The sequence below is a fragment of the Anomaloglossus baeobatrachus genome, chromosome 3 (assembly GCF_048569485.1).
Source record: "Anomaloglossus baeobatrachus isolate aAnoBae1 chromosome 3, aAnoBae1.hap1, whole genome shotgun sequence".
Taxonomy (NCBI): domain Eukaryota; kingdom Metazoa; phylum Chordata; class Amphibia; order Anura; family Aromobatidae; genus Anomaloglossus; species Anomaloglossus baeobatrachus.
Genome location: NC_134355.1, coordinates 636,071,626 through 636,093,716, shown reverse-complemented (window position 1 = coordinate 636,093,716; position 22,091 = coordinate 636,071,626).

Sequence of the window (22,091 nt, the reverse complement as noted above, 5' to 3'; positions counted from 1 at the left end):
TCCTGAGGAGAGGTCATGGGTCCCTTCGAGCGATATTCAAGTTAAGGGTCTGGTCCAGCGGTTTCACCTCCAATTTCCTGGAAAGCCGGGTTTTGAGGGTCCGGAGGCCCCTCGTAAAGGGGGGGGGACTGTTACGTCACCGCCGGAGTCAGCTCCAGTGACTTCTGCTCCAATCGCCAGGCGATGCCGTGTTCCTACCGTGGATGGTGATGGGAGAGGAGTTGATGCCAGCGGTAACGGTGGGCGCAGGCTCCGATCATCCACTGGGCTGGGTTATCTTGGGATCTGCAGTACCGCTGGATGACTGTGGGTGGCGTGTGTCTTCCAGCTGAAGTTGCCAGCGTTCAGCTACAGTCAATGGGAAGACACCAGACCCTTCTTATTCCCCCTCCTGTCACATGACCACTGCCAGAGATAGTTCTGATTTCCTGGCTCCTGGTCCACCCTATTCTGTTTTGTGATTCCTGTGTGCTGACTTCTGCGTGTTTTCTGACTACCCTTCTGCCTGCTGTTTTTGTACCTCGCTGCCCGATCTGGATTTGACCTCTGCTCCGTTTTCTGATTACGTCCTTCTCTGCCGATTCTGTCCCTGTTCTGCTATTCCTGGTTTGACCCTGCCTGATGACTACTCTCATCGGACTGCCGCCTTCCACAGGTAGTGATCTCCAGGGCCCTGTGTAATTCCAAATCCCTGTATAGGGTTTCAGGGTTCTGGGGGTCCTGCTTGGTGAGTAGCTTCCCTCTAGTCTGTCCATTACATCCCCCCTGAGTCTGTTGATACAGGCAGGCGTTACAGGCACACATCCAGGCCAGGACTTGTCTCCATTAGGTCGCTTAGTCCTTTGGTCAGTTCTCTCACTCAGGTCCAATAAATCACTCTGTCCCTTTCTCCCTCTCAATATTCTGCATCGCACTGTCCTATACCTTGGTCTCTTCTCATGTGGCCTTGTTGACTAACGAGACCAAAGGACTGTTTCTCAGACATGCCCTATCTTGTCTCCTGACAGGAAACTGTCTCTGTCCCTTCAGCCTAGCCCCTATTACTCTTGGCTAATCCTAAACATTAACTCTACTCTCAGGCACAATCCATGTTACAAATCACATTGCAGCTCATTAGGACTTATCACATTACACATTATACATTACATAGTATAACAATTACAATAGCATTGGTGTCTTCAAGGGGTAATGTGAAAACGTGGATCTGACAGGAGACAATGAGACTATAAATTAAGTTATAAGTAGGGTAAGAAGGGTAAATTGCTTTTACTTTTAGTTGCCATTACTTGCTTGTTGTGGTTAAGGAAAGTGCGTGAAAATGGTTGTGGCTTTTAAATAAGTATGATTTTAAAATGGGCATGGTTTCTTAACATGAAATAGAAACCTGTTAAAAATTTGAATCACACCCCTGATCCAGAGAAACCCCGACAACCTTTAAACCCCTGTATTTACAGTGGGGTCCGATGGATAGCTAGCTACCTATGGATGGGCTGCTGTCTAGAGGTGCGAATCAAAGGCTGAAATGATCAGCAGGTAGAGTCAAAGCTGAGATGTAGCATAAAGGACAAAATCAGAATCCATAAGAATAGTCAGAAGACAAAAGCAGAGGTCAAAATAGGGGACAATGATTACACGAGCAAACAGACAGGACTGAACCAGAGAAGTAAGACTATATCTGGCAGCTTCCCCTGGAACCAGAGCACCCATGGGGCACAGGGCCCTAGGTCAGGCAACAGCTTCAGGCTACCTGACAAACACCGGCACAGTGAGGGGACCTTCAAGAGACTCACTGACCCAAGAATCCGGGGGCACCAGCAGTAAAGATAGAGCCAGGGACCGAAACAGAACACCGACCCTTCAGGGTTCACACTGCCCGCCGTACGGACCAGAGACTGCCGATAGACAGTAGGGGACCCCCAGACGCTCCCAGCCGTGGGGATCCACCAACCAGTGAGAGGTGCCGGGAAAAGAAGCCACCACGTTACCACACAAAAGGGACCAGGGGTCCAAACCAGTCATCCTCAGTGCATTGGCCTCAACATCGCTGTGAGTAAACAACAGTTGCACTGCATTCCCATCGTGTGGTCGCCCTTCTTTCTGCGCCGGATCCCATCATCCGCTCCCTGGGGCCCAGCCCTATTTGCGGAGGGCCTATCATCCAGGCTGCCATCACCATCAGCCCCAGTGGTAATAGACTATGCAGTGACGGTTCCATCACCATAACCACAACCCGCAAGTGGCATCATGATATAAACTTTTTCACCTCCCCTGTATATAATCCCTTTAAAAAGCGACCCCCAGGGTCACGGAATCGGGAATTGGCCGTTACACAACCGTGACACAGCATCCCCGTACATATACGGCCCGGGACCGAGTACCCCATAGCTCTGGGGCGTCACATAACAGCCAGTCCCAGTCTATCTAACCTTAGTGAATGGATAGAAGCTGCACTATCCACAGCTTCTGGATCTGACATCTATTTTATCACCAGTGCCACCAACAGAATACGACAATGCCTGGATCTGGTAGAGATGTGACACAGCCAAACCACAGAGAACGGACTGCACATATGCTTTCCCAGTGATAGCTATCACTGCCTCACTTTCCAGGGCTTAACGGAGCTGTAAAGGGTGCTTTACACGCTGCGACATCGCTAGCGATTGCTAGCGATGTCGTGCGCGATAACAGCCGCCCCCGGCATACGTGCGACATGTGGTGATTGCTGCCGTAGTGAACATCATCACTACAGCAGCGTCACACTCACATACCTGGTCAGTGACGTCGCTGTTACCGCCGAACAATCCCTCCTTCAAGGGGGAGGCGCGTTCAGCGTCACAGCGACGTCACAGCGGCGTCACTAAGCGGCCACCCAATAGCAGAGGAGGGGCAGAGATGAGCGGACGAAAGATACCGCCCACCTCCTTCCTTCCGCATTGCCGGTGGATGCAGGTAAGGAGATGGTCGTCGTTCCTGCGGTGTCACACAAAGCGATGAGTGATGCTGCAGGAACGAGGAATAACCAGCGGCATGCAACAACAACGACATTTGGAAAAGGAGCGACGTGGCAACGATCAACAATTTTTGTCGTTTTTCCGATCGTTGCTTGTCGCTCCTAGCTGTCACACGCTGCGATGTCACTAACGGCGCCGGAATTGTGTCAGAACCACCGTGACCCCGACGATATATCGTTAGCGATGTTGCAGGGTGTAAAGGGCCCTTAAATCTAGAAATGAAAGTTAAGAATAAATAGGAGTTACATTTGCCCCAACTTTCAGTCTACAGGATTTCTGAACAAATTGTCCCATGCAGAGAAAAAATGGGTTTATGTTCTGCTGATCACTTCTACATGTGCATTTCAATAAATTAGAATAACATCAAAAAGTTAATTTATTTCAGTAATTCAATACAAAAAGGGAAACACATCTATGATATAGAGTCATTACACACAGAGGGATCTATTTCTATCTATTATATAGAGTCATTACACACAGAGTGATCTATTCCTATATATTATATAGAGTCATTACACACAGAGTGATTTATTTCAAGTGTTTATTTCTGTTAATGTTGATGATTATGACTTAAGGCTGCTTTACACGGTACGACCGATTGTGCAATTTCACAACCGATCGTACCCGCCCCCGTCCTTTTTGCGTCACGGGCAAATCGCTGCCCGTGTCGCACAAAGTCAGTAACCCCCGTCACACATACTTACCTCTCGTGCGACCTTGCTGTGGGCGGCGAACGTCCACTTCCTGGAGTGGGAGGGACGTTCGGCGTCACAGCGACGTCACACGGCCGCCGGCCAATGGAAGCGGAGGGGCGGAGATGAGCGGGACATAAATATCCCGCCCACCTCCTTCCTTCACATAGCCGGCGGCGGCCGCGTGACGCAGGTGAGCTGCTGTTCATCGTTCCCGGGGTGTCACACGGAGCGGCGTGTGCTACCCCGGAAATGATGAACTACTAAATTAAACGATATTATGGAACCTAGCGAGCAGTACACGACTCACGATTTGTGAGCGATACTGCGTCGCTAGGAGGTGTCACACAGGCCGGCATCGCTGGCTGGATGTGCGTCACAAAAACCGTGACCCCGACGATCTATCGCACGATAGATTGTCTGGTGTAAAGCAGCCTTTACAACCAATGAAAACCCAAAAGTCATTATTTCAGAAAATTAGAATATTATATAAGACCAACTAAAAAAATTATTTTAAACTTAGAAATGTTGGCGCCTACTGAAAAGTCTGTACAGTAAATGCCTCAATACTTGGTCAGGGCTCCTTTTGCATGAATTTCTGAATCATTGCGGCGTGGCATGGAGGCGATCAGTCTGTGGCACTGCTGAGGTGTTATGGAAGGCCAGGTTGCTTTGATAGGAGCTTTCAGCTTGTCTGCATTGTTAGGTCTGGTGTCCCTCATCTTCCTCTTGACAAAATCCAATACATTTTCTATGGGGTTTAGGTCAGATGAGTTTGCTGGCCAATCAAGCACAGTAATACTGTGGTTAGTAAACCAGGTATTGGTACTTTTGGCAGTGTGGATGTCACGGGCGGAGGAGGGGACGCTGCGCTCTCCCACTGCTCGGGTCCGGCCGTGGCTGCTGCGGCTGCAGCTGCTCGGTGGTGGCTTGAGCGGTGGGCCAGATCCCGGGGACTCGAGCGGCGCTCCTCGCCCGTGAGTGAAAAGGATGGGGATTGGATTGTGGGGATTTGAGATTGTCCGTGATGCCACCCACGGTTGTGGTGAAGTTGGTGACACCACCGCTGCTCTGGACGGGGATCCCGGGAGCGGTGACAGGGAGCAGCTTTGATGTTAGTTCTTCCCTCCGTGGGTAGGGGGTTGGTTGTCCCGGGGCCCGGTGATGGAGTAGGGATGGATGGCAGGTGGGTTACGGGGCCTGGCGAGGTGCAGGGTCACGGGGGGCAGCGCTGTGCTGCACGGCACGGTGGTACTCACTCAGCCAATGATGAGGACACAGTTCTCGGTAAAACACTCGGCTGGATGGACGGGTCCCACAGACGGCTGCGGTGTTGTTCCTCCCGGCAGGTTGATGGTGACTGCCTTTCCCTGCACCTATGTAGTGTAACGGTTCCAATGGCTTCCCACCGGTAACCCGCTCCCCTGCTTGGATGGGTGCTGGAGGAGCCCCTTTTGCCCGCAGGCTCTGGCCCTGGGAACTTTAGCCTTGGCGGTGACTGTGTTTCCCTCTCTCGGTTGGACGGTTGCCTTCTGTCGGGACTTGGCTGCTGGGAAACCCAGGAGGTTCCCTTCGCTAACGGATTTGGCAAATTCACGGCGACTCCTAGCCTTGCCGGGGTCCGTAAGCCCCTGCCGGATGGTGCTGGCTTCTCTTTTCGTACCGGTCCGGTACCGCCGGGCCACCGCCCATCCACGGACCCTACGGCAAGCTCCAATAGGCCACTCCTGCAGACGGTCACCACCGTCTGACAACCTTGCTGATCCGTCCGGGCCACACACCCGGACCAACTTCAGTCTGCTCTACTACCACTTTCCTTCCTTCCACTTTCCACTCTCAAACTGATCTCCTCACTTTTCCCGCCTCCAGGACTGTGCACTCCTCGGTGGGCGAGGCCAACCGCCTGGCCCACCCCCCTGGTGTGGACATCAGCCCCTGGAGGAAGGCAACAAGGGTTTTTGTCTGACTTCGGTGTGCCTGACCGGGAGTGTGGGTTGTGTAGGTGTTGTTCTCTGTGGCCCCTGGCTTGTCCAGGGCGCCACATGGACAGGTGCCAAGTCCTGCTGGAAAATTAAATTTTCATCTCCAAAAAGCTTGTCGGCAGAGGGAGGCATGAAGTGCTCTAAAATTTCCTGATAGACGGCTGCGCTGCCTTTGGTCTTGATAAAACACAGTGGCTCTACACCAGCAGATGACATGGCTCCCCAAACCATCACTGATTATGGAGACTTCACACTAGACCTCAAACACTTTGGATTGTGGCCTCTCCACTCTTCCTTCAGACTCTGGGACTTGATTTCCAAATGAAATGCAAAATTTACTTTTATCTGAAAACAACACATTGGACATTGAGCAACAGTCCAGTTCACTCTTTTTGTAATGACTCTATATAATATACAGTGGGGAAAAAAGTATTTAGTCAGCCACCGATTGTGCAGGTTCTCCCACTTAAAAAGATGAGAGAGGCCTCTAATTGACATCATAGGTGACCACAACTATGAGAGACAGAATCAGAAAACAAATCCAAAAAATCACCTTGTCTGATTTGGCAAGATTTTTTTTGCAAATTATGGTGGAAAATAGGTATTTAGTCACCTAAAAACATGCAAGATTTCTGGCTCTCACAGCCTGTAACTTCTTCTTTAAGAGGCTCATCTGTCCTCCGCTCATTACCTGTAGTAATAGCACCTGTTTGAACTTGTTATCAGTATAAAAGACACCTGTCCACAACCTCAAACAGTCACACTCCAAACTTCACTGTGGTGAAGACCAAAGAGATGTCGAAGGACACCAGAAACAAAATTGTAGCTCTACACCAGGCTGGGAAAACTGAATATGCAGTAGGCAAGCAGCTTGCTGTGATTAAATTAGCTGTTGGAGCAATAAAAAGAAAAGGGAAGACATACAAGACCATTGATAATCTCCCTTAATCTGGGGCTACATGCAAGATCTTACCCCGTGGGGTCAAAATGATCACAAGAATAATGAGCCAAAATCCCAGAACCACACGGGGGACCTAGTGAATGACCTGCATAGAGCTGGAACCACCGCAACAAAGGCTACCATCAGTAACACACCATGCCACCAGGGACTCAGATCCTGCAGTGCCAGACGTGTTCCCCTGCTTAAGCTAGTGCATGTCCGGGCCCATCTGAAGTTTGCTAGAGAGCATTTGGATTATCCAGAAGAATATTGAGAGAATGTCATATGGACTGATGAGAAAGCCGCGGAGACACCATCACATGTTTCTCAACGCTGGCAGGAAACTAGCCAGGTCTTTCACCGGGAAGGAACAACCACGGGAAGGGCAGTCTCCAGTCAAGGAGACCACCTATACCAAACATGGTATCCATCCACAGACAGCCGTTTCAGGGTATTTGCCCCTCATCAGTGTGGAGTAGGAATCTGGCTAGTGGGGGCAATGCCTAGTAAAAGACTACTTAAGCAAGCATTGTTGACCTTAGGGAGATCAACATATCCACTGCGGAGACACCATCACGTGTTTCTCAACGCAGTGATTCTAGAGCAAAGCCCCTGGGAAGTATGCAAATGAGAAAGCCGCGGAGACACCATCACATGTTTCTCAACGCTGGCAGGAAACTAGCCAGGTCTTTCACCGGGAAGGAACAACCACGGGAAGGGCAGTCTCCAGTCAAGGAGACCACCTATACCAAACATGGTATCCATCCACAGACAGCTGTTTCGGGGTATTTGCCCCTCATCAGTGTGGAGTAGGAATCTGGCTAGTGGGGGCAATGCCTAGTAAAAGACTACTTAAGCAAGCATTGTTGACATTAGGAAGATCAACATATCCACTGCGGAGACACCATCACGTGTTTCTCAACGCAGTGATTCTAGAGCAAAGCCCCTGGGAAGTATGCAAATGAGAAAGCCGCGGAGACACCATTACATGTTTCTCAACGCTGGCAGGAAACTAGCCAGGTCTTTCACCGGGAAGGAACAACCACGGGAAGGGCAGTCTCCAGTCAAGGAGACCACCTATACCAAACATGGTATCCATCCACAGACAGCCGTTTCGGGGTATTTGCCCCTTTTACTAGGCATTGCCCCCACTAGCCAGATTCCTACTCCACACTGATGAGGGGCAAATACCCCGAAACGGCTGTCTGTGGCTGGATACCATGTTTGGTATAGGTGGTCTCCTTAACTGGAGACTGCCCTTCCCGTGGTTGTTCCTTCCTGGTGAAAGACCTGGCTAGTTTCCTGCCAGCATTGAGAAACATGTGATGGTGTCTCCGCGGCTTTCTCATTTGCATACTTCCCAGGGGGCTTTGCTCTAGAATCACTGCGTTGAGAAACACGTGATGGTGTCTCCGCAGTGGATATGTTGATCTCCCTAAGGTCAACAATGCTTGCTTAAGTAGTCTTTTACTAGGCATTGCCCCCACTAGCCAGATTCCTACTCTACACTGATGAGGGGCAAATACCCCGAAACGGCTGTCTGTGGATGGATACCATGTTTGGTATAGGTGGTCTCCTTGACTGGAGACTGCCCTTCCCGTGGTTGTTCCTTCCCGGTGAAAGACCTGGCTAGTTTCTTGCCAGCGTTGAGAAACATGTGATGGTGTCTCCGCGGCTTTCTCATTTGCATACTTCCCAGGGGGCTTTGGTCTAGAATCACTGCGTTGAGAAACACGTGATGGTGTCTCCGCAGTGGATATGTTGATCTCCCTAAGGTCAACAATGCTTGCTTATATGGTCTGATGAAACTAAAGTAGAACTGTTTGGTAGACATACAACTCATCATGTTTGAGGAGACAGAATGCTGAGTTGCATCCAAAGAACACCATACCTACTGTGAAGCATGGGGGTGGGAATATCATGATTTTGGGGTTGTTTCTCTGCAAACGGACCAGGACGACTGATCCGTGTACATGAAATAATGAATGGGGCCATGTATCATGAGATTTTGAGTGCAAACCTCCCACCAACAGCAAGAGCATTGAGGTTGAAACGTGGCTGGGTTTTTCAGCATGATGATGATCCCAAGCAAACCGCCAGGGCAACAAAGGAGTGGCTTCATATGAAGCATATGAAGCTTCTGGAGTGGCCTAGCCAGTCTCCAGATCTCAACCCCATAGAAAACCTTTGGAAGGAGTTGAAAGTCCATGTTGCCCAGTGACAGGCCCAAAACATCACTGCTCTGGAGGAGCTCTGCATGGAGGAATGGGCCAACATACCACCAACAGTGTGTGCCAACCTTGTGAAGACTTACAAAAAACGTTTGACCTCTGTCATTGCCAACAAAGGATATATAACAAAATATTGAGATGAACTTTTGTTATTGACCACATACTTATTTTCCACCATAATTTGCAAAAAAATCTTGCCAAATCAGACAAAGTGATTTTCTGGATTTGTTTTCTCATTTTGTCTCTGATAGTTGTGGTCTAGCTATGGTATCAATTACAAGCCTCTATCATCTTTATAAGTGGGAGAACTTGTACAATTGGTGACTGACTAAATACTTTTATTTCTCCCCCGTAAGTGTTTCCCTTTTCGTATTGAATTACTGAAGTAAATTAACTTTTTGATGATATTCTAATTTTTTGGGATGCACTTGTATTTGGAAGAGCATGGGGTGGAGTTTGGTGAAGGGGTGTGTTGTTACAATCAGTGGGGAGAGGCTTCTGCTGCAGACAGTTGTCTCACAGCCACAGAATTGTGAAGTGAGTGACGTGGCTGAGTTCCTGAGATACAAAAAGATTTCTCTACATATTTCTCAGTTTTTATGGTAGGAATGTGCTCAGAAAAAAATCTTAAAGGAAATTAAGGGGAAAAGCGCTGGGGTTTTTTTTCTGTATATTTTAAGATTTATGCATCTCTCTTAAAAGGGAAACGGCAGCACCAAAAACATTCAATCTCACTCTATTAAAATGCAGTTTGTGTATTCTTTTTATGTATTCCCCTCTCTCCCTTTTCCACATCATGTACTGTCCTCACTACAAGCAGCTGGAAAGCGGACTTGCTGATTGTGAGAATATTGAGTATTTTCTGCAGTTTTGGATCAATCTTTCATTATGTGGATTGTTTACTTCATTCCGAGAATCTAGAACCTCATTGCTTTCCTGCCTGTGTATACCAGCTCATTGCTTTTATACAGAGAGCCCCTGCGTACCGCATTACAGCATATTCCCTGAAAGCTGATTGATCCCGTACACGGAATTAATAGGTAATCACATCATATTATGCTGGACTGATTGTTGGCACTGACAAGCCTGTGCCCCGGAGAGGCCAGAGCTACTTCTCTGCTGATACTCGATTCATTAGTTTGTTTAATGTAATTTTACATTAGTGTCAAGCTGATAGTTATAAGATTAACATCATGGCTTCCTGGATTCTCTGCGCAGCTTCAACATAACATCATCTAGACCTTTCCGGAGCGCCAATAAACATTCTCGCATAGTCAGGTTATCTCTATATTAATATGTAATATGTTATTAGTTTACCACAAAAAAATTCAGGAAACTCACATTTACACAGCGAATATAAGGTAGGGCATACCCCAAAGAAATGCATCCTAAAATGAAATACAGTGTTCCCATAAAACATTGCAGTGAATAGGATCAGAGTGTGCTACAATGTGTATATATATGTATATGGAGTGCTCCCATGTATAGTATCAGAGACTGTTCCTGTCAAGTTTCCAACTGGGGGTGCAGGGACTTAGTGGAGATTGAACTCTAAAGTGAAGTAAAATGTGACACCCCTGACCTGGTCAGGCACCACTGAGTACTGCACCTGTGCCGCCGAGTGCCCCGTTACCTTCAGGTCGTCTCAGGGTCTTCAGGGACGGCGCATCCTGGGTCCTTCTGGTCACAGGTAGGTTGACTTCTATAGGATTCCTGACACCACTCTCGGTATTGCGGTCAGGGCGACCGCCACTGCAGTTTAGGGGACACCTGGGGCTGATGGTGGGTGCAGTTAGATGTGGTGGCCTCCCAAGAGTGAGGCTAGCCCCAGGGCCCGGTGAAGGTGTGTAGTGCCACAGGTCGCAGAATGACTCACACACACAGCAGGAATGTCTTTCAGGGTTTTAACTCACTTCAGGTGGCAGGGGTGAGTGAACCCAGACCATGCTGTGATGCTCCAAGAGGGGAACCAGGCTCCTTCAGGCTGACTTAGGGGGTGGCTGCTGACTCGCCTTCCTAGCCCTCTTGTTTTTGTGGTGACCCAAACTTGTAGTCCTACGGGGTCACCCAGGGAAGTTGCTTCTGCCTGTTCTCCCCTTTTTCGGCCCGTTTGCTTGTAGCCTGGACCAGGTCACTCCGGCTGCTTGCCTCTTGTGATCTATTGACCCTCTCGTTGCTACGTGGCTGGAAACTTTGTGGCGTTTTGGTGGAGGGTATGAAGTACCCCCACCTGCAGGTTGAGCAGGCCAACTGAATGGGCCCCTGCTCTGGGGACCTGTAACCCCGTGCGGGCCTGGTCCTCGCCTGGCAGTGCCCGTACTCAGCCACCTCTCTGCACTCCGGCCTTAGGTGGATTTCGGGCGGCACTACCAGGTGACCGTTCTCCCCTGCCAGCAACCACTGCACCTGCGGTGTCTGACTAGTGACAGCCTCCAGGTTTCCTCCTTGCGACTGCTCTGCCTGAGCTTCACTAACTGACTGGCTCACTACTCCCTCCCCTCTGTGCCTGCCTACGCAACTTAGCAACCAGACTCTCTACCACACCCCTTGAGTGGAGATGGAGGCCACGCCCCCTCCTGGATTCCCCAGGGGTCCCTTCAAAGGTCAATGTGGGAGACCTGGTTACTAAGCGCCTGTGTAACCACACCCCGGTCAGCCTTCTGGATTACCTGTATCGTACTGTCCCCAGCATGGGTGCAGTACTCAGTGGTGCCTGACCAGGTCAGTTGCGCCACACACCCATGCTGGGACAGTACTTCCAGGTAATTCTAAAGGCCAGAATGAGGTGTGTACGAACAGACACATAGCCACCAGGTCTCCCAAACCTTTAGAGGGGACCCTTGGGTAGTCTCCAGAGAGGGGATAGCTTTCAAATCTCATCAAGAAGTGTAGTGGAGGGGCTGGGAGCTAAAGTGCAGAGGTTGTCAGGAAGAAAGGAGAGCCAGTCTGGTAGTGGCACGCAGAGGTCGCGAGTTGGTTGCACGTGCTGCCACTAGTCAGACCCTGCGAGTTGTAGTGACAGTTAGTGGGGGAGAACGGTCATCGAGTGAGGACACAGAGAAGGTGCTCCTGGTGACTAGGCATGTACGGGGTACAGGTCCCTAGAGCAGACTCCAGTTTATCTGCCTGCTAAACCTGACGGTGAGGGGAACTACAGGTACCTCACCAACCTCACAGGTCCGAGCCTCAGCAGCAACGCAGGGACCCATAAGGGGACAGAGCCTGGAGCCATCTCACTTGGTCCACGCTGCTGGCAAATGGGCCGAACACAGGGGAGAAAAGGCAGTTGTGACTCCCTGGATAGACCCCCATGGTACTTCAGGTCAGGGGGCTATCCGAACATAGAAGTGCTAGGAAGGCGAGCTAATTTGTCACCCTCAGACTCGCCTGAAAGATACCTGGTTTCACCTGGTTTATTGAAGCATCGTCCGGGTCAGCTCACAGAAGCATCTGGAAGTGAGTAAAAACCAGTTAAAAGACTGTTGGACTCTGCCTCTGTTATTTCTGGAACCTGCTACCCTGCTCACCCGAGCCCCTGGGGCCTGCCTCACTCACGGGAGGCTACATCACCTGGCTGCAGACCTCATCAGCCCCAGAAGCTCATAAAACCTGCAGCGGCGGTCATTACATCCCTGACCGCAAGCCGTGAGTGGCGTCACGATAAATAAAATAACTTACCTTACCTGTCTGCCATACCGAACAAGTCCTGTGGCGTCCCTGAAGAGGATCAGCATCCGTGGGGCGACACAAATACAGAAGCCCACCAGAAGTCTCAAGCACAAGAGTAAAGGGTGCTTTACACGCTGCGATATCGGAAACGATATATCGTCAGGGTCACATCAGTAGTGACGCACATCCGGCGACGTTACCGACATCGCAGCGTATGACACCAATGAGCGACAATCAAGGAGCACAAAAATGTGAAAAATCGTTGCTCGTTGACACGTCGCTCATTTCCTTAATATCGTTTCCTGCTGCTGGTACAATGTTGTTCGTCGCTCCTGCGGCACCAGACATCGCTATGTGTGACACCGCAGGAGCGATGAACATCTCCTTACCTGCCTCCACCGGCAATGCGGAAGGAAGGAGGTGGGCGGGATGTTACGTCTCGCTCATCTACGCCCCTCCGCTTCTATTGGATGCCTGCCGTGTGACGCCGCACGAACCGCCCCCTTAGAAAGGAGGCGGATTGCCGGCCAGAGCGACATCGCAGGGCAGGTAAGTCCGTGTGACGGGGACTAACGAGGTTGTGCGCCACGGGCAGCGATTTGCCCGTGTCTCACAACCGACGGGGGCGGGTATGCTCGCTTGTAAAGTGTGTAAAGTACCCTTAAGAGTAGTCAGACAAGCCAAAGTCAAACCGGGATATTACGTCAATGCAGGAGAGTTAGCAAGCCATAATCAAATGGAACCAAGTGGGGTCAGAAGCCAAGAAGTCACATAAAGAGCTGAGGAGGAGCAGAGCCATAGTTAGGGGGACGTTAAAGAGGTCAGAAGCCAGGAGAGGACTAAAATAAAAAGGTGGGGGTGGAGGCAGAGACACTGGACAGGACCAGGGTCAGGTAGACAGGGTGGACAGGCAGTAGGGGAGAAACGGAGGTCAGGGAGAGGAAAGCAGGGTAGCAGGACAGATCAGAGCAAACTCACAGGAACCAGTGTGCACGCTACAGAGCAGGAACTATTATTGGTGGACTCCCGGAGGAGTCCACACCATAATAAAGCAGCGAACTTCCCGGAACAAGGCATGATCGAACAGACCCTTCCCACCTGACTTAACCCCATGTATAGTCTTGAAGGAAGGCAAGGACCCCAGGCCATACGGGCTCCGTGCTCCTCCACCAGAGAGTCAATGTGTGTGTATTAATTCGGGTGGGGTGTGCGACACTTTTTGGTTCTTTCAGGCCAATGTACATAACCATGCTGCCAGTCCCCATCGTAGACAAAGTAGTGAAACTTGTGTCACTGGAGTTCTCTTGGCAAATCAAACTTGAACAGTTTATTCTTTTCACTGCTATGACAGATTTGGCCTCAACTTCTCATGGTTGTACTGCTACTATATATTGGGGTACTCTCTCTTAACCTGTACCCGCTATCTTGGATACCTTCCTCAAGCTGTTGGGCCTGCATCTTGGTTCCCCCACTCTTCTTCTAACCGTGTCCGCTTCTGGGCCTCGACGGCTGTCTAGTCGTATGACCTTCTTGAACCCACCGGGGTGAGCCGTAGGCTCCAGATCTCTAGAGGTTACCCCAGGGTTCCTTGATTGGCCCTGACATCGTAGTCACGTCTTCTCTTACTTGAACCATATGCAGAACTGGCACCTCAAGAGGGCCGTATCACAATCCAACCCACTTGTCACCTGTCACTCCTCTTTCGCTAGTCTCAAGCCTATCTTATCTAACGTACCGCTGCTCCTGCCCAATCACTAGATGGCGCCGACTGCTACACGGTCCCATCTTTAGTACATGAGGGGCCCACACTTCACTAGCAGCAGAACATTTTATCAATTATACAATTATAGCATTCAACAACATAAACATTATGTTTAGTGCAAAACTCATCTTCCACAGCCCAGGAGAATAGCATGAAACAATATAAGGACTAGTGATGAGCGAGCATGCTTGTAACTACTCGGTACTCGCACGAGTATCACTGTACTCGGGCTGCTCGGCGGGTACCGAGTAATTTTGCAATACTCGTGCTTTACTCGTGGTCTTCATCCCTGCATGTTGGCGCTCTTTTGAGAGCCAGCCCTCATGCAGGGATTGGCTGGCAGACCACTGCAATGCCACAGCCCTGTTAGTTGTGGAATTGCAGTGATTGGCCGGCCTGCACAGCGTGACCGAGCCTTTATACCGGCGGGCGCACTGTGCTCTGCACACAGCCATCTCATATTCCCTGCTTTCCACGCCCACAGGCGCCTATGATTGGTTGCAGTGAGACACGCCCCCACGCTGAGTGACAGGTGTCACACTGCACCCAATCACAGCAGCCGGTGGGCGTGTCTATACTGTGCAGTAAAATAAATAAATAAATAATTAAAAAAACGGCGTGCGGTTCCCCCCAATTTTAATACCAGCCAGATAAAGCCATACAGCTGAAGGCTGGTATTCTCAGGATGGGGAGCCCCACGTTATGGGGAGCCCCCCACCCTAACAATATCAGTCAGCAGCTGGCCAGAATTGCCGCATACATTATATGCGACAATTCTGGGGCTGTACCCGGCTCTTCCCGATTTACCCTGGTGCGTTGGCAAATCGGGGTAATAAGGAGTTATTGGCAGCCCATAGCTGCCAATAAGTCCTAGATTAATCATGTCATGCGTCTATGAGACACCCTCCATGATTAATCTGTAAGTTACAGTAAATAAACACACACACCCGAAAAAATCCTTTATTAGAAATAAAAACACACACATATACCCTGGTTCACCACTTTAATCAGCCCGAAAAAGCCCTCCTTGTCCGGCGTAATCCAGGATGATCCAGCGTCGCATCCAGCGCTGCTGCATGGAGGTGACCGGAGCTGCAGCAGACACCGCCGCTCCGGTCACCTCCACACAGCAAATGAACACAGCCGCGCGATCAGCTGCTGTCACTGAGGTTACCCGCTGTCACCGCTGCATCCACCGGTGGCCGCGGGTAACCTCAGTGACAGCAGCTGATCGCGCGGCTGTGTTCATTTGCTGTGTGGAGGTGACCGGAGCGGCTGTGTGTGCTGCGGCTCCGGTCACCTCCATGCAGCAGCGCTGGATGCGACGCTGGATCATCCTGGATTACGCCGGACATGGAGGGCTTTTTCGGGCTGATTAAAGTGGTGAACCAGGGTATATGTGTGTGTTTTTATTTCTAATAAAGGATTTTTTCTGGTGTGTGTGTGTTTATTTACTGTAACTTACAGATTAATCATGGAGGGTGTCTCATAGACGCCTGACATGATTAATCTAGGACTTATTGGCAGCTATGGGCTGCCAATAACTCCTTATTACCCCGATTTGCCAACGCACCAGGGCAAATCGGGAAGAGCCGGGTACAGTCCCAAAACTGTCGCATATAATGTATGCGGCAATTCTGGGCGGCTGCTGACTGATATTGTTAGGCTGGGGGGCTCCCCATAACGTGGAGCTCCCCATCCTGAGAATACCAGCCTTCAGCCGTATGGCTTTATCTGGCTGGTTTTAAAAATGGGGGGAACCGCACGCCGTTTTTTTTAATTATTTATTAATTTTAATTATTAATTTTAATTATTTATTAAATAATTTAAAAAAACGGCGTGCGGTTCCCCCCATTTTTAAAACCAGCCAGATAAAGCCATACGGCTGAAGGCTGGTATTCTCAGGATGGGGAGCTCCACGTTATGGGGAGCCCCCCACCCTAACAATATCAGCCAACAGCTGCCCAGAATTGCCGCATACATTATATGCGACAGTTCTGGGACTGTACCCGGCTCTTCCCGATTTACCCTGGTGCGTTGGCAAATCGGGGTAATAAGGAGTTAATGGCAGCCCATAGCTGCCACTAAATCCTAGATTAATCATGTCAGGCGTCTCCCCGAGATTCCTTCCATGATTAATCTGTAAATTACAGTTAAAAAACACACACATCCGAAAAATCCTTTATTAGAAATAAAAAACACTAACAAAGTCCCTCATTACCAATTTATTAACCCCGACAAACCCTCCATGTCCGGCGTACTCCACGGACCTCCAGCGTCGCGTCCAGCTCTGCTGCATGGAAGTGACAGGAGCTGCAGAAGACACCGCCGCTCCGGTCACCTCCACGCAGCTAAGGAAGACAGCCGTGCGATCAGCTGAGCTGTCACTGAGGTTACCCGCTGTCACTGGATCCAGTGACAGCGGGTAACCTCAGTGACAGCTCAGCTGATCGCGCTACTCACCTCATTTGCTGCGTGGAAGTGACCGGAGCGGCGGTGTCTTCTGCAGCTCCGGTCACCTCTATGCAGCAGCGCAGGATGCGACGCTGGAACATCCTGGATGACGCCGGACATGGAGGGCTTTTTGGGGCTGATTAAAGTGGTGAACCAGGGAATGTGTGTGTGTTTTTTATTTCTAATAAAGGATTTTTCGGGTGTGTGTGTTTATTTACTGTAACTTACAGATTAATCATGGAGGGTGTCTCATAGACGCCTGACATGATTAATCTAGGATTTAGTGGCAGCTATGGGCTGCCATTAACTCCTTATTACCCCGATTTGCCAAAGCACCAGGGCAAATCGGGAAGAGCCGGGTACAGTCCCAGAACTGTCGCATATAATGTATGCGGCAATTCTGGGCGGCTGTTGGCTGATATTGTTAGGCTGGGGGGCTCCCCATAACGTGGAGCTCCCCATCCTGAGAATACCAGCCTTCAGCTGTATGGCTTTATCTGGCTGGCATTAAAATGGGGGGGACCGCACGCCGTTTTTTTTTAATTATTTATTAATTTATTTTACTGCACAGTATAGACACGCCCACCGGCTGCTGTGATTGGGTGCAGTGTGACACCTGTCACTCAGCGTGGGGGCGTGTCTCACTGCAACCAATCATAGGCACCGGTGGGCGGGGAAAGCAGGGAATAGGAGATTGTTTAATGAGCGGCCGGCTTTTTCAAAATAGTAAAAGCCGCCGGTCACCTCCACGCAGCTAATGAAGGGAATAGCGCGATCAGCTGCTGTCAGTCAGGTAACTCCCGGCCACCGCTGGATCCAGCGGTGCCGCGATTAACCTCAGTGACAGCAGCTGATCGCTATACTCACCTCAGTTGGTGCATGGAGCTGACTGGAGCGGCGGTGAGTAGCGCGATCAGCTGAGCTGTCACTCAGGTTACCCGCGGCCACCGCTGCATCCACCGCTGGATCCAGGTAACCTCAGTGACAGCTCAGCTGATCGCTATACTCATCTCATTAGCTGCGTGGAGGTGACCGGAGCGGCGGTGTCTTCTGCAGCTCCTGTCACTTCCATGCAGCAGAGCTGGACGCGACGCTGGAGGACTGTGGAGTACGCCGGACATGGAGGGTTTGTCGGGGTTAATAAATTGGTAATGAGGGACTTTGTTAGTGTTTTTTATTTCTAATAAAGGATTTTTCGGGTGTGTGTGTTTTTTAACTGTAATTTACAGATTAATCATGGAAGGAATCTCGGGGAGACGCCTGGCATGATTAATCTAGGATTTAGTGGCAGCTACGGGCTGCCATTAACTCCTTATTACCCCGATTTGCCAACGCACCAGGGTAAATCGGGAAGAGCCGGGTACAGTCCCAGAACTGTCGCATCTAATGTATGCGGCAATTCTGGGCGGCTGTTGGCTGATATTGTTAGGGTGGGGGGCTCCCCATAACGTGGAGCTCCCCATCCTGAGAATACCAGCCTTCAGCCGTATGGCTTTATCTGGCTGGTATTAAAATTGGGGGGACCGCATGCCGTTTTTTTTAATTATTTAATTATTTATTTCACTGCACAGTATACACACACCGGCTGCTGTGATTGGTTGCAGTGAGACAGCTGTCACTCAGTGTGGGAGCGTGTCTCACTGCAACCAATCATAGGCGCCGAAAAGCAGGACAGCAGGGAATAGGAGATTGATTAATGAGCGGCCGGCTTTTTCAAAAGAGGAAAAGCCACCGGAGTTTGAACAGCTGTGCAGCGCCGCGGCAGTGATCGGGGAACGGTAAGTAAGAGAGAGGGGGGGGAACTGACCGACAGACTGTGAGAGGGGGACAGACAAGACAGAGAGAGACAGACCGACGGACTGAGGGAGATAGAATAAAAAAAAAAAAATGACCGACATCGCTAGTAAAAAGCACAAAACGTGCGTTTTGGACATCGGAGTGCCACACAAGGTTTTCATGTAAAATCTTTCATGTATTAATCTCAAAAAGTAACATACACCAGCTCTATCTCACTATTGGGTATGTGCCCTTAACATTTCCGCCATGAAAATTCATTTTGGTGTCATTTTGGAAGGTTTTCTGGTGAGTCCGTAAAAATGGCGTAAAACTCGGACAAAATTGTTCACATCTGTGACTTTTGAGTGATAAATGCTTCAAGGGGTCTTCCCCATGCTGATGCCATGTCATTTGAGCACTCTTCTGAGACTTTTGTGACATTTTTAGGGTTTCTCCATGCTGCCGGGGGGTCATTTCACAAAAATACTCGGGTCTCCCATAGGATAACATTGGGCTCGGTGCTCGGGCCGAGTACACGAGTATCTTGGGAGGCTCGGCCCGAGCTTCGAGCACCCGAGCTTTTTAGTACTCGCTCATCACTAATAAGGACACAACCACCTCCTACAGTATCAGAGACTGCTCTCATGTATACTATTCATTTATTTTACTCAATTATATAGCACAACTAATTCCACAGCGCTTTACAGATGTAATAATAACCTTTATTTCTAGAGCGCTAACATATTCTGTATATTCTACTTTACAATTCACAGGTTCATATACAAGCAAGTAACAGTTATAGAAGATACAATAATTACGTAAAAAACTAAAGACAACCCTGCTCATAAGAGCTTATGTTGCGGGCGGAGGAGGGGACGCTGCGCTCTCCCACTGCTCGGGTCCGGCTGCCGCTGCTGCTGCAGCCGCTGCTGCTCGGTGGCTCGAGCGATGGGCCGGATCCCGGGGACTCGAGCGGCGCTCCTCGCCCGTGAGTGAAAAGGGGTTTTGGTTTGGGGGGTTTATTGTCCGTGACACCACCCACGGTTGTGGTGATTGTGTGGACACCACCGCTGCTCTGTATGGGGATCCCGGGAGTGATGGTATGGAGCAGCTAGATGTTAGTTCTCCCCTCCGTGGGTAGGGGGTTGGTTGTCCCGGGGCCCGGTGATAGGGTAGGGATGGATGGCAGGCCAGGTGTGGGGCCTGGTGAGGTGCAGGGTCGCGGGGGCAGCGCTGTGCCGCACGGCACGGTGGTACTCACTCAGCCTGAGACGTTGACACAGTTCTTGGTAAAACACACGGCTGGAAAGACGGTTCCCACGGATGGCTGCTGTTGCTTCTCCCCGGTAGTTGGCGGTGACAGTCTCTGTCCCTGCACCTAGTGTAACCCGCTCCTCGACTTGGATATGGGCCGGAGGAGCCCCTCTGTGCCCGCAGGCGCTGGCCCTGAGAAACTGGTGCCTTGGCGGTGGCGATGTCTCTCTCCTACGGTTGGACTGTTGCCTTCTATCGGGACTTTGTTGTTGGGAGACCCGGAGGTCCCCTTCACTGACGGATTTGGCAAATTCACAGCGACTCCTAGCCTTGCCGGGATCCGAAAGGCCCCTGCCAATGGTGCTGGCTTCTCCTTGTATACCGGTCCGGTACCGCCAGGCCACCACCCATCCACGGTCCTTTCGGCAACCTCCGATCAGCCTCTCCTGCAGATGGTCACCACCGTCCGCTATCCTTGCTTTCTCAGTCCGGGGCACACACCCGGACCAACTTCAGGCTTTCCAAACTGTCACTTTTCTCTTTCACTACTGTCCCTCCTTCTTCCTCAAACTCCAAACTCTATCTCCCTTCAACTCTCAAACTCTTCTGCCTGGTTTCCCCGCCTCCAGGACTGTGAACTCCTCGGTGGGCGGAGCCAACCGCCTGGCCCACCCCCTGGTGTGGACATCAGCCCCTGGAGGAAGGCAACAAGGATTTCTGGTTTAGCTTAGGTGTACCTAACCGGGGTGTAGGGTGTGTGATGTCATTACCTGTGACCCCTGGCTTGCCCAGGGCGTCACATTCCCCCTTAGCAAAATGCAGACCGTCCGCGGGCTGCCCGTCCAACACCGGTTTTATTTTTCTGAAAAAGATAAAAAACACATACAAGTAGAATAACATCATCCCACAACGGGAGGCACTTTTCTTAAACGTTACGGTAACGGTTGCGGCTGCCGCTCTCTCCCACCCAAGTAACCTGGCCCTGATGCTGCCCCTAAGAAACAGGCAGCACCCCTTGACTCCAGTCCTGAACCAAGTCACCCAAGCGGGATCTGTCCTTCCCCTCCAGAGGGTAGCCACCGGTTCCTGTGGTGGCTGGGCCCCAGCCTGCTCCACTGCGGGCCCTCCCTCCAACCTGCCTCTCCGGAGGCGGTAACGGTGGAAGCTGCAACAAACATTTTATTTACATCCCACAAGTTTGTGGTTGCCCTGCAAGTTCACGGGCTTGTCCGTAAGGAGTCCCTTACGCAACTTTAAGTGGTCCCCACAGGGACAACGGTGCTGGCAACGGCCGGTTCAATCAGCAGGCTAGACAATCAGGTTAACTTCGGTTAATCATTTTCATTTTCAAAACTTGCAAAACTTTTAAACACACACTCCCTTTTAAAGAACAGTTTCCCTGTACCTAAGTGGGGGTCTACCTAGGTTGGGACGAGTAGACCTCCGGGGTCCGGTGTCAGTGGTGACAGGCAGCGGGGGAGAGGGAACAATCAGTTCCTCTTCCCTGCTAATGTGTGGGGCAGGCGGAGGCATAGGGGAGTTGGGCACAGGTTCATCCCTGGGCACTGGCACTGGCTCTTGCTCACGGTTGACCACCTTCATCACTTCTTCATCCACGGGTTGTGGGAACAGTATCACTGGAAGAATCACCGCGCCGTTCTGTGTAGGCCAGTCCGCTGGGAAGTCACCCATCACGGTGTGGATTACCTCTTTTGCCTTCTCTGCTGGTGGAGGAACCGGTACTTCCGCCATTGCCCTCAATGCTGGTGGGCACCTTTTCAGATGGTCCCGGGAAACCGTGGCCAAAGTGCCCCCTTGGTCACGACTGATCTGGTAAGCCTTCCCATCTTCCCATCCTGTGGGCTGTATGATGTATGGGGTTTGTTCCCATTGATCATCCAGCTTGTGGGTTCTCCTCTTCCGCTTCAGCACTACATCTCCAGGCTGGAAAGGGCCAGCAGATGCCTTCTGATTGAAGCGCCGCTCCTGTTGTTCCCGACTCCGACTTAAGTTCTTCTCCACATATTCCTGAATCTGTCGGTACTGAACCCTCCGCCGGGTGTCCCATTCAGCCATCGAGGGGAGTGTCTCTGGGGCTTCCAGTCCCATTTCCAGGTCCACCGGCAGTCGGCCGGGGCGAGCCCTCATCAGATATGCTGGGGTGCACTTCGTTGATCTGGACGGGATATTGTTGTACATTTCGCCAAGTCAGGCAGCTTCTCCGGCCACAGGTTCCGCTCTTCCAGCGGCAACGTCTTGAGGAGGCCAAGGACCAAATGGTTCATCTTCTCACACATACCGTTGGTTTGGGCATGGTAAG